Genomic DNA, 14098 nt, shown 5'->3' with positions numbered 1-14098 from the left:
TTCCGCCGACGGTCTCGAGGCTTTCGTGTCTCATGAACATCATCGCAGCACTGGTGGGCGGAGGCCGTCCTTCAGCAAGTATTCCCAGGGTTCCCTCTTTCTCGGCCTCTTCCTCCCACAGTTCCAGCCTGAGCTGCGAGCACCGCGGTAACAGTGGCACAAGGAGCGTTTTCTTTCCCCCCCGATGTCAGTGCTGGTCTGTGACCGAGAGCTGCTAACAGATTCTTTACCTTAGGAAAAAGAGTCGTTTTGATTTACTCAAAATCTTTTCTACCTCTTTTTTTCCCCAGCTTAGCTGCAATCGTAGTTAATCTGCTGTTTTGATAGACGTTTAGGGTTTGAAGTGGCTTCTATTTTTCTAAAGGGTTCCAGGCAAAGTTCTGATTGCACGTTTTTCATGTTGAAAACCACATTTTCCGCTTTGCTCGGGGCCCACGTTTTAGCTGCAGTCACATGGCACATTTAACACGGACGTGTTTTCCGGGTGGTTAGGCCGTCTTGACTGACACCTGCTCCCGTCTGAGGAGCCCCTGGCAGAGATGCTTCGCTGGCCTCCTTGAGAAATGACACCCAGCTGCTGTGTCCGCTGAGCAGCGTGTCCTCAGCACGTCAGACGGTGTCCTTGTCTCGTACCGAGGCCCCTGTGCGACGCCAGGGGGCTCAGTCATCCTTCACTGGCAAATTCACCGGCGAGGACCTTGAATCATTTATCCGTGGGATACACATGCGCGCAGAAGTGCCGAGTGATGATTTTCAGACTCTTAGCTCTTTGCTTGAAGGCCTTCAGATCTGGAGGTGTGATGGAGAATTAGATAGCCCCCCCCCCACACACACACTGTATCACATCCCAACTCGCCCAGAGGAATTTTGGGATGTTTGGCTGCAGGCACAAACCGTGTGGGGAGGGGAAGGAAAGGAAAGGAGCGGAAAGGCTTCTTACCCTGCAGGACTCGAGGAACGAGGGGAAGCGTCTGAACCAACGACTGCGAGAGGAAGAAGCTGGAATTCCACCGTCAGCAGATGAGTACAGTGTTTGAAGCCCCTCGATCTAGATGACAAACTCCACTCATTGGCAAAAAGCCCCAAAAGAGAGTGTTCCTTTCATATAGCTGCGTTTTAGTGTCATGTGTAATCAAATTAGATTGGAGCCCAATGGATGAAAATTCATGAACGTCATAAAATAGTCTCATCAGCTTCTCCCCCGTAGTAAATATTTACTTGTAGACCCTTAAACATGTATGTTTAACACAATTTTCATGCAATATTTACAGTACTTCTAACCATTCAAATACAATATGGCATGCTGTAATTAATGCGCTACAATATTTACACGTTATTGCCTACATTCAGTTAATTTAACAGCATGTGAGACTTCGTAGTGTCCCTGTAGAAGTAACTGAGCCACGTTCAGTTTGCCGAGAAAATTTGTCTGCTTTGACGGTAAAACGACAGAGCTGGTAGTGTAGTGGTTAGAGGTGCTGCCTATGGACCCAAAGGTCATATGTTTGAATCCCACCTCCAGCTGTAGTACCCTTGAGCAAGGTACTTACCCTGAAATTGCTCTGGTAAAAATTACCCAGCTGTATAAATGGGTAATAACTGTAGGTAGATTAACACTGTATGTTGCTTTGGAGAAAAGCATCAGCTAAATCAGTAAATGTAACTGAAGATCCAAAGTGAATAACTGCACTAGCTGTTTGGGCGAAGGTGAGGTATCTCAACAAGCTTTACAGGTGATCGCTGCTGCTGTCGCCAGCTTTACCTGGACAGCTCAACTGCGGCTGAAGAAGTCGCCTTGATCCGGAAAGGAGACGAATGGTGTTCCAGCACCACAAGGGTCTTCGCAAAACCGTTTTCAGGATGAAAAGGGCTCTGACTGCAGACATCAAGTGAGGCTGCTTTGTGCTCCACCATTACAAAGGCCTTTGCTGACATACCTCTTCATCCACATGGCATATGTGAGCCAAACATCAAAACCAAAACAGGATTTCACATCAAACACGGGCGCGTGCCCACATTTCCAGGTGCGCCGCGTGGGTCCCGCAACAGCAGGACATGGTGTCAAACGCTTGCGTGCTTAACAGAGCTCAGTGGGGTCTTGCTGTGATGACACACGCTTGTTTCTCCTTCGTTCGGTCTCCTCGCATCAAAAATACATCCTTCTCATTTTTCATATTAATCAGTAATCGGATGCGTGCGCCACTGCTTCTCTTCAATTCACCAAAAGTTTTAAGGATGTCAAAAATTCCTTCTTCAAGTGATCAAAATGGATTGAACTATTCTACTGTGCACGCATTTTATTTTACCAAAGAATATGTATTGCTCCAGAAAGATCTTCTCTTGTCTTTTCTTTCAGTGCATTAGGATGGGGAAGGAGGTAACCACTGAACAGGGTTCTTACCCTGAATCAATACAGTGTGAATTACCATACTTGATAAATGGGTAAACCATTGTAAATTTAATAACCTTACACTGCAGGTTCCCATGGTCATAAGAGTCAGATAGACAGTGTTTAATAATCAATTTTTTGGGACATCTAATGTCTGAAGTCAGTCAGGTAGTTCATGTGCTTGATGAAGGTACTTAACCAGGGTGTAAACCGATACAGTGGAAATGACTTATGTTTATGAGAGAGTGAATAGCTGTGAGTAGCTGTGGAGAAGATCGTTAGCTAAATGAATAAACAACTCGAATGAACGCCCAGGTGCATTCGGCATCTTGTGCACAAAGTGAGAGGTGAAAATAGGCCAATGCACTTGGCAGTCTCTATATCCTTGTGTGACCTTCGACCTTGTACAAGGATACAAGGACAGGGATTGACAGACGGAGGGAGTACACGGATGGAGTGGGACCAGGAGCGTCACGCTGGTTGCCGTGAGACGATCCTCCCTGGGGACGATCCCTTTGTTAACAATCCTGTGTTAAACCCAGAACAAACTCCCCCGTAAAGCCCCAGCTCAGCGACGTCGCCACAGTTCTGCGATAAAAGCCAGCGAGCTTTCGGAGGGAGTACGGGAATAACAGGTCGTAGTGAGTGCTGTCAGATCCCCGGGAGACGGGTGGGACGGCTTTCACTCACCGCCTTCTCTGCCGAAACGTGTGGGGCGCCAGCAGACGGGCGATCGCCTCTGATTCCCGCTAGTCCGTCTCAGGATGACAGCCTTTGAGATGAGCGGCACGTTTAAAATAACATCCGCGTTACGCGAACCGAGCTTCGCTCAGCGTGCACCCACCCGGGGGGCTTCTTTTCCACTCATCTCGTCCTAACTGGAGAGTGGCATGACTCCTTACCTCGCTTTACTTTGGGTCGGATCCATCAACTGTGTGAGATGTTCAGGATCCACACCCAGACTTCGTACTTAGTAATCCTCTTACAGACCTCTGATGTTTCCAGTAAAGTTGTTTTTCTGCTTAAGTCCCTCCATTGGTTGTTTGCATCTTTATTTCTTTCTGCCTATTAAGTATTCGTGTAAAAAACAATGTACTTAAAAAAACAAAAAAAAACTTCAAAAAACTTGTTCAGTGAGTCAGATTCTAGAGCGGCTCGGTATGTACAAACACTGAAACCTGCTCAGGTGGCTGTATTATTATTAATTAAAACAAGACAAATACGTAATGAATTGTCAATGTTAGGGTTCTGATGTAACCTAAGGCACACAGTAAAGGTAATAGAGGTAAAACAACGGATATACATTCTGTGGCCAGTTTATTAGGTACACCACCTCAATAGTACGAGCAGATTGCCCTTCCAAACAGCGAATCGTGTGGTTGCAGCACAGTGTCTCTAAAGCATGCAGACATTCTAAGTCTTAGAACACACAAGGAATAGGATCTGGGGAAAGGTAAACGTACAAGAAAAAGGATTACTAGGCTCATCAAAGGCAAGGTGATTGACAGCTGATCAAGAATTCGCAATCTGATGTTAAGGCTTCAGTCCTGTTGTAGGACTGGGAATTGGGCATTAAGTCTACTGAGATCAAGTGTCCTGATGAAGTTAGGTGGATCCAGAATGGTGCCCCTTTTGATCATTTTGGGTATTTCTCCCACAGGTAATGACAGTACATTTACCTTTATTCATTTAGCTGACACATTTCTCCAAAGCAACTTACAGTGGTAAGGTTACAATTATTTACCCATCTATACAGCTGGGTAATTTTACACGGGTGAAATTTAGGGTGAGTACCTTGCTCAAGGGTACTACAGCAAACCTTTGGATTCAAAGGCAGCAGCACTAACCACTATGCTATGAGCTCTCCCAAGTAATCTTGGTAGATGGTCATTTTGGTTCAAGAAGACATAAGCAGGTGCTGCAAAGAAACTCGAGCCTTCAAGGCTTCTTCCCAGCTCTTCTGCAGCAGTTCCCAGAGATGGAGGGCAGCTCCGAGCTGCTCTTCTTTGACTCCTCTGGCGTACGCTGACTTTTCTTTGGTACGGTACATTTATCAAGTTTAAGACATGACCTTTAGACACAGACACACAATTGCTGAAGCACAGTTACTTTAGCCAATACCAAGTCCTGCGGAGCACCGACTGAGAGAGACTGAGCGGAGGACACAGAGACACAGATCTACCTGGTAAGTACGATTCAAAGCTCTTCAGTCTTGAGCCTTTGATTCCGAGCTCTTCTAGAGAGGAAAATCCAATCTGGTGGTTGACAAAGTCAAGGACAAGCTGATTGATTCTGCCAGATTTGCTGAGATAAATGCAGTGTTGATTTAATGGAAAGGGTACATCCTTCTTGGTGTACACACACACACGCACACAGAGCCTGAAACCACTTGTCCCAAGCAGGGTCGCAGTGAACCGGAGCCTAACCTGGCAACACAGGGCACAAGGACACACCCGCAACAGGACGCCAGTCCGTCACAGGGCACCCCAAGCGGGACTTGAATCTCACACCCACCGTGAAGCAGGACCCGGTCAAACCCGCTGTGCCACCGCACCCCTGCTTGGTGTAAACAAGTTATGGAAATTCATTGGTCAGTGAGAGTCACATTGACTCTCAGAGACACAACGGCAGTGTGCGATGTCCTCGAGGGCCTCCAGCTGGGGGGGTGCAGTGGTGCAACAGCCTTGACCTGTGCCTGCTCCCTGGTGAGTCTAGGGTTCAATTCCTGCTTGGGGTGCCTTGTGACAGAGTGGCATCCTATCCTGGGTGTGTCCCCTCCCCCTCTAGCCCTATACCCTGTGTTACCGGGTTAGGCTCTGGCGTGTGTGTGCGCGTGTGCGTGTGTGTGTGTGCGTGGGCGGGCGGGTGGGCAGGCCTCCAGCTGTCAGGACAAGCTCTTCGAAAGCTGCAGAGTCCTTGTGTCATGGCCAACCAGGCCCTCAGGTGTCCTCCAGGAAAACCCTGAAGGTAAAAGCAGCTGATTTTCAAACACTTAAATGTCCTTTTGAAAAAAGTTATTGTGAGCAATATGTGAACCTGTTCCTTACCTCTAAAACATGGCAGTCCTCTGAACGATGCTGTCAAGCTGCCCCATCCGTTTGCCACTTCCTTACTGTGCGTGGCGGACTTCTCCAGAAGCCCCTTCTTTATTCTGTCTGAAATGAAACCAAGTATTTATTAGAGAAAAGGGGGCCAAAGGGTCCAGGCCAGCAGAGCCTCTATTCCCTGCGGCGGGGCTGTTGAAAATGAGATCTGGAGGAGCGCTGCAATTCTCATATACAAAAATAAATAAATAACTTAAAACAATTGTGGTTCCTTTATTTCTTCCGTGGACCTGGAGGAATTTTGGTGAGAACAAGCTGCACTTTTGTAATTGCTTTTCACATACAGTGGCCCAATGCTCGCAATGTGGGGGAAAAATCCCTGGCATCCCAGGCCCGCTTGGATGCTAATGGCTATTAGCGAATTCCAGAGGGGCCTCAATCTCATGCCCGCTTGAAAAAGTGCCGCTGTGTGTCCGTATGACAGCTCCTCTGTTTGCGCTGATTCGGGGGTGCGCCCGGAGATATATGGTGCTAAACACCCCCGAAATTACATCTAGACCCAGCACTAGTATTTAGCCACAGCCAAATTTACATTACATTTATTCATTTAACAGATGCTTTTCTCCAAAGCAACTTACAATATTAAGGGCACAATTATTACCCATTTATACAGCTGGGTAATTTTACAGAGAGTACCTTACTCAAGGGTACTACAGCCAGACGTAAGGATCAAACCTGCAACCGTTGGGTCCAAAGGCAGTAGCTCTAAGCACTACGCTACTAACTGCCCCTTCCATTTCACCATGAATTTCACAATGCTCATCAGAGGCAGGAACAGGAACACCGACGGGTCGTTGCAGGATGTGTGGTTTCGGGGTGAATTTAGCGTCTTTCACATCATCAGAAACTTCTAGATGTTTTCTTCAGCAGACAGATTCCGGAATCCACACCAAGAACAGGACCATCTACTCAGTGCAGGGAACTTTTCATACAAAGAGTCTGAGTGTTATAGACACAAACAGGCAAAAGCATGATTGAAAGTGTATGAAACACCACGGAAGGAGCTGCATTTATTCAGTTTCTGCTTCATCAGAGCTTGTATCAGGTGCTGTAACCACAGCGCACGCCATTTCGGAGTTGGGCTTTAATCTGCATCTTAATCAGCCAGGTTTTCTTATTCAGCGAGGTGCGAGTAATATTTCTTCGCAACTTGGTTTACCTTCACTTCTGTATGGAAAGTGAAAATGAAGTATTTCTGGAGAAACTCTGCAAGGGATTCTTAAGTGGAAAAAAAACCATCAGATTATGTTAGTCGTCCTTTGACAGCTCCCACGTATAGTAAAAAAATTCCGAGCTGGTTCAGAACGGGATGCTAACAATCGGTGTCAGTGAGGGCAGATACACCGTGGGAGCAGAATCAGCGGGTGGGTGAAGGACTAAAGGACAAGCAGCCATGAAGATGATCATCCGTGGTGTCAAACAGGAGTCGTCAACCTCCGAACGAGGGGATGTTGGGTAAAAATGATGATCGTTCTGCGCAATGAAGGTTATTCAAGGTCTCCGACATGAACTTTCCGATGCACTTTTCTGAGGAAGTGTGTGAGCTCAAAGGAGGGAAAGGAAATTTCACTCAGCTGATGAACCCTTCTGCTTGAGGACATCTAATGGCCCAACGACGGACATTTCGAAGGAAAAACCACAAAGGACGTGGGGACGTGGGACGGAGTCGACGCACTTGAGTGGCTCCAAACACACTCTTCTTTCTGCTGATATCCAGTGTGGGTTTCAAAGCCTCCCTGAAAACTTAATTGCTCCCTCCTCCCACAAATATGTCAACGTATTTCCAGCAGCTTGTAGAAACCCGAACGCATCAGAAATATTTTCACTTAAGGGACACCGGTGCGTTTTTACACTTGGCTACATTTTTAAAGAAATCTGTGTTTTCATCTCCCGCCTCCCCCAGACGATCCTGCCAATTTTCTGCATCCGTAAATCCAGCATGTTCCACGCATTACCCCCCCCACACCTCCTCGTCCCCGTAGGCCCTGCTACGGGTTCGGTGCCGTTTCGCCGAGGCCATTTGCCGTGCCCCCACGTATCCTCTGCTCCGTGGAGCTCCCCACCCACCGAGTGCGAGTGTAATTAGCTCTCCGGTGTTTACCTCCCTGCCGAAAGTACCGCTTCAAGACAGCGGTCGGTATTAAAATGAACGAGGCAAAAGGTCAACAGAGAAACACTTTGCAAAAGGTAAATTAAAGAGTGTTTCCTTGGCTGCAAGGAATGATTAGGCAGCACATTTCGGCAGGAGCTGGACGATATCCGCTTCTCCTCTCAGGGTCCCCGTTGGGCTCGTGAGTTTAGCCCAGTAACCACACGTGCGTGCAGGTCTATGAGCCTTCAGGCTGTACATGTGAGCAGTAGAACTGACGGTCAGTACAACGATCCAAAGCCTCGTCTGGATCTCTTACGGTCTGTTTTTTTATTATTTAAATTTCTTCAATTTTTCTTTTTCGTCTGATTCTCACTCATACAGGAATGAAACTGGCAGGTTGTAATTTAATCGGTTTTTCTCACATCATTTTGAGTTTGTCTTTTTTCATTCATCAAATCTTACTGAGGAGGATATAAGAAAGTTGCGTGAAGAGAAAATGAATAAAAATGCTTTTGAAGGAGGAATGACAACTATGAGACTTATAAACAGCATAACAATGCAAACGATTTCCGAAAAACCTGAATACGAAAGCTGAGATTTCTTGATGCTTCACAAGGTGATATCTGACCTTATGGAAGAGGATTATAGCAGCCTCAGGATGAGCGGTAGCCGGTTTGACCCAACGCTGGTGTCTGTTTGACCCGAAATACATCCATCCCGAAAAATAAAAACGTTTTTCGATAAGCTCGAATGTGCTCTCCCGTCTTTTTCCTAAATCTTATATACAGCAGCGGGACTTGAGCTCCCAAACTCGCGCACGCACACATTATCTGAAACCACCTGTCCCATGCAGGATCGTGGGGAGCTGGAGCCAAACTCGGCAACACAGGGCGCAAGGATGGAGAGGGAGGGGACACACCCTGGACGGGACGCCAGTCCGTCGCAAGGCACCCCAAGAGGGACTCGAACCCCGGCCCCATCGGAGAGCGGGACCTGGTCAAGCCCACTGCGCCCCCCCGGCTCCCAAACTCTTTATTCTTTATTTCATTATAAGTTGAAGCAATCTTCTGTTTTTCGTGCTGTAAAAATTACCGAGCTGTAGAAATGGGTATATCGTATTAAGTAGCTTAGTGTACAAACCCCACTGTGCAAGAAGCTTTGGAGAAAGGCATGTGCTCAAGCGGTAGATGTGGAAAAGCCTGTCTCGCGAAGTTTGGCCCCTTGACCTTCACGCTCAGATAAGCATTTTTGTCCCCCCGGCCTGTTTCGACAGTCCCGCCCAACGGCGCGCGACTCGATTCCGTGGGGTGTGAGAGAATGGCTTTTTTCCGTGTGCGTTAAGAGCAGCGCCGGTTATAAAAAGTGACATTAGAAGCCGGGGGTCGGGCCTCTGCGCTTGGAACGCCACCCATCACGGTGGCACCTCTATGAGCCGGAGCCGACGGGGAGCCTCTCCATCACGCTCTCCTTCCTGGCCTCTCAGCACTTTCGAGCACACGGCCCCCTTGGTATTAAGAGGACTGTATCCTGCAATATTTTATCATAAACTGAAAAATGGCAGTATCTATTGCTGATAATAATAGCTCCACGGCAATCTTTCAAGGGAGGGACAAACAGGCTGTGCAGCTCAATGGCGGAAATTCATTTGAAATCTCATTTTCTGCCGGCGTTTCAATTTTCCCTCACTTTTTTTTCTTCCCTCCGCTCGCCTGCTCTCTTACATTCCCCCGCTGCCTTTTTTTCCGGGAGGAAACACGGGGGGCCGAAAGGAATGGCTGAGCGGGAGGGAGAAAGGACAGTTAATCTGCGCCGTAAAACCCCCAGAGACGGGGGGGCTCAGTCCCGGGTCCGGAGCAGCAGATTAGCTAACGCGGGGTCTTATTAAATCCGGAATGAAACACAAGCTCGCGCTTCCTTCCGCCGCGGGGAGAGCCGTTCAAGCCGGAGCCTCGTGTTCCGTCGCGCTGGAGCCACGCACGGCTGGCTCAGGACGAGGCTCAAATTAATAAGATCCTCACTCGTATCGCCGGTGTTTCCCCCCTACGGCGTAGCGCACTTCGCCAAATTAAAAGCGTGACCGAGTAACGCGGTCTTAATTGTGCTTAGCAAGTCTAAATATTCACCTTTCGCTGCTCTCGACAAACAAGCCTGGTGTGTTTGTAGTTCCGGCGTGTGACACTTTACCGCTCGTCACTCCGCACGAGGAACATCCAGCGGTTCGGTCACTTCCGGCATCCGGAAGGTTCTGCGTCTCGCTCTCTTGGCACGCCGTGCCGAACGCTTTAACGTAACATCATAACGGGTGACCCGTACGGGAATGTCTCGTGGTTTAGGAGCTGATGGAAAAAGGTTAGAGGTTCGAGTCCCTGGAGAAGTTTTGCTTTGGTTCATTCCAACAGAAAAGCTCAACCCGAACCACTGAATCCATCTGTGCAGTAACTCCACGGCCGTTTCAGTGGGATCTCCTTTTATTGCCCCATCAACCTCCACGCCTGCTCCTGTCGACTGGACCCCTTCAGGTTTCATCCAGACATTATTTCCCATCCCTGACTAATCCCATCATCCTTTGCCCACTTAATCATGATTACGATTCATGCATAGAAATAACAGACTTTCGCATCCAAACTGCAAATTTTCTAGATTTTGCACATACAAAAACAGCAAATAGCGCAGCGCTGCGAGCTGCTGCCGTGCAGTCATGAGAAGCGGGTTTGAATCCCGCCATGAGCCGGCAACGTAAAATATCATTATGAGAAGTGTCGTATGTAAGTCTCACGTTGTGAGCTGCTTTGGAGAAAAGAATCGACTGAAAGAATAAAAGACGGTAATAAGAAGGTAGTGCATATGAACTGTAGATATATACGTAGACTGTGTTCTGACCCATACACTACGGTAATTCATGTATTAAATCACGTCTTGGTTCCTGTGTGAAGCGGCCCATTTGCCTACATAAACAATAGTAATTCTACCAGCCGGCCGCTCGCGTTGCACCGAGCGCTTCGCGTACTGCGCACGGGCCGTCTTTAAATCAAGTCGACTCGGGCGCGTAAACACACACGGCGCTCGCATGCATCGCGCAGCAGATGGGGCGGCACCCTGATTTAGCTTCTCATCAAACCCTACAAGTGAGATTTGGAGAGTGTGCCATTTGAAAGGCGGTGCCATTAAAGTTATAGCGACAGTTTCTTCGTTTCGCCCCATTTTGACGGCGGCTGCGTTAAGAAGACAAATGTACGCGGAAGCGCCGCGTCGAAAGCGGGGAACGAGGTGGCGCGAGCGGCTTTCCTGGCGCGAGGCCTCGAGGACCGCCATACACCGTAGCGTATACGAAGAGCGGCGAAGGAAGGGCTCAATGTCCGGTTTCACCACGTGGCTCAAGGAGAGCGAACCCGCCGCAGAAATCGATCGGCGTTTAAACGGAATGCGTGAGGTCGTCACCGCGCTGCCGTTCGTCGGATGCTTTTCGGGCGCGAGGTGGGCGTCCGCGCGGCCCGGCGCCACCGATGGGCTCCAGCGATGGGGCGATCCGTTCGGGAGCGTTTGCTCGGGCTGTCGTTTCCCGACGGGACGGAGTCGCGCTTCTTTTTAATTATTAACGAATGGAAAAGCGAGGCGCAGTCACGATCCACGCGTCTCAGAGCGAAACCTCAATGAAACAATGGATGAAAGATTAAACAGGGTTCTCCGGAAAGCGGGAGTTTTTCTGCATCTATTTCTTACATCACCACGTTACCCCCTTTCAGGGGTAAAAAAAAGAAAAAAAAACCCTGATGTGTGCATGTCACTGTTCCCTTAAAATTAATCAAGGCCTTGTACATAGGAAATGAGGTGGCATTTTCCGATAATGAGAAAAACTGTTTCCTGGCCCTGGCGGTCAAGATTGGCATTTTCCATTACAAAGTAAAAAATGTACACATGTTCCTCCATCAGCGTGTCGTGCCGTTGATTTTTGGCACGCGATCGCGGTCAAGTCATCAATCTTGGGTTTGCGTGCGTAGCCTTGCAGGCGAGCGCCGAGGTGCCGCGGTGATTTATTGAAAGGGTGGAGGTGCAAACCAGAGGTACAGGAGGCCTGTAAATCCTAATAAAAGTTGGATAAAGCAATTTAACGCCATCAATCATGCAATAGCGGCCGCTAACTTTAAAGGGTCAGGCTCACAAACACCCGTGCGGCAGCACGAAAACGGCATTAGACCACAACTGTTGTCTTTTCTCGGGCGTGCTTGCACACAAGTCGTCTGGTCCCGACAAGATCTCTCCCGACATTCCTTTCAGCTCTGCGCTCTCACGGTGCTTTAAAAGTCAGGAAATTGTTCAGTGAGACCTCGGCCGTGGGGGGTCTGAATGCCTCGGTCTTTGGACCGATACAGTCTGATAAACCTGTTAAATAACGGTCATCGTTGGGGGAACTCTGTCGTGTTCGCCCAATGCGAGGGATCTACCATGGCTGTGACACTCAGTGATAAAAAATAAATGAAAGTATGCTGGTGGGCATAGACCTGGTGGCCAGGTCTATGCCCACGGGGCCTGGCCGGGCTCAGCCCGAAGCCACGACGTGGAGCCGCTCTTCGGTGGGCTCACCACCTGCCGGAGAAACCGTAAGGGGCCGGTGCATTGTGATTTGGGCGGTGGTCGGGGCAGAGTGCCCGGCCGACCCAAACCTCGGGCGCCAACTCTGGTTTTTGGGACTTGGAATGTCACCTCACTGGCGGGGAAGGAGCCTGAGCTGGTGCGGGAAGTTGAGAGATACCGTCTAGATATAGTCGGGCTCACTTCCACTCACAGCTTGGGTTCTGGAACCACTCTTCTCGACCAAGGATGGACTCTCCACTATTCTGGCGTTGCCCAAGGTGAGAGGTGGCGGGCGGGTGTGGGCTTATTAATAGCCCCCCAGTTCAGCCGCCATGTGTTGGAGTCTACCCCGGTGAATGAGAGGGTCATCTCCCTACGCCTTCGGGTCAGGGAACGGTCTCTCACTGTCGTTTGTGCTTATGCGCCTAGCGGCAGTGTAGAGTACCCGGCCTTTTTAGAGTCCCTGGGGGGCGTGCTGGAAAGCGCTCCCACTGGGGACTCTGTCGTTCTACTGGGGGACTTTAACGCCCACGTGGGCAGCGACAGTGATACCTGGAGGGGTGTGATTGGGAGGAACGGCCTCCCTGATCTGAACCCGAGCGGTGAGTTGTTATTGGATTTCTGTGCTAGTCGCGGTTTATCCATAACGAACACCATGTTCATGCATAAGGGTGTCCACCAGTGCACTTGGCACCAGGACACCCTAGGTCGGAGGTCGATGATCGACTTTGTAGTCGTTTCTTCTGACCTTCGGCCATATGTCTTGGACACTCGGGTGAAGAGAGGGGCTGAGCTGTCAACTGATCACCACCTGGTGGTGAGTTGGATTCGATGGCGGGGGAAAAAGCTGGACAGACCTGGCAGGCCCAAACGCATAGTGAGGGTCTGTTGGGAACGTTTGGCGGAGGCCCCTGTCAGAGAGGTCTTCAACTCCCACCTCCGACAGAGTTTCAACCAGGTCCCGAGGGAGGTGGGGGACATTGAGTCTGAATGGACTATGTTCCGCTCCTCCATTGTCGGTGCGGCGGTTCGGAGCTGCGGCCATAAGGTCTCCGGTGCCTGTCGCGGCGGCAATCCCCGAACACGGTGGTGGACACCGGAAGTAAGGGATGCCGTCAAGCTGAAGAAGGAGTTCTATCGGGCCTGGCTGGCTCATGGGACTCCTGAAGCAGCTGACAGGTACCGACGGGCCAAACGGAGCGCGGCTCTGGCAGTCGCCGCGGCAAAAACTCGGGCTTGGGAGGAGTTCGGTGAGGCCATGGAGGAAGACTTTCGGTCGGCCTCAAAGAGATTCTGGCAAACCGTCCGGCGACTCAGAGGGGGGAAGCGGTGTTCCACGAACACTGTTTACAGTGGAAGTGGTGCGCTGCTGACCTCAGCTGAGGATGTTCTCGGGCGGTGGAAGGAGTACTTTGAGGATCTCCTCAATCCCTCCGACACGCCTTCCGTAGAGGAAGCTGAGGCCGGGGGCTCGGAGGGGGACTCGTCCATTACCCTGGCTGAAGTTGCTGAGGTAGTCAAAAAACTCCTCGGTGGCAAGGCTCCGGGGGTGGATGAGATCCGCCCCGAGTTTCTCAAGTCTCTGGATGTTGTGGGGCTGTCTTGGCTGACACGCCTCTGCAGCATCGCGTGGAGTTCGAGGACGGTGCCTCTGGACTGGCAGACCGGGGTGGTGGTCCCTCTTTTTAAGAAGGGGGACCGGAGATTGTGTTCCAACTACAGGGGGATCACACTCCTTAGCCTCCCTGGGAAAGTCTATGCCAGGGTACTGGAAAGGAGAATCCGACCGATAGTCGAACCTCGGATTCAGGAGGAGCAATGCGGTTTTCGCCCTGGCCGTGGAACACTGGACCAGCTCTATACCCTCACTAGGGTGTTGGAAGGTTCGTGGGAGTTTGCCCAACCAGTCCATATGTGTTTTGTGGACCTGGAGAAGGCATT

This window comes from Scleropages formosus, chromosome 1 (genome assembly GCF_900964775.1).
Source record: "Scleropages formosus chromosome 1, fSclFor1.1, whole genome shotgun sequence".
Lineage (NCBI taxonomy): Eukaryota > Metazoa > Chordata > Actinopteri > Osteoglossiformes > Osteoglossidae > Scleropages > Scleropages formosus.
This window is presented reverse-complemented; position numbering follows the sequence as displayed.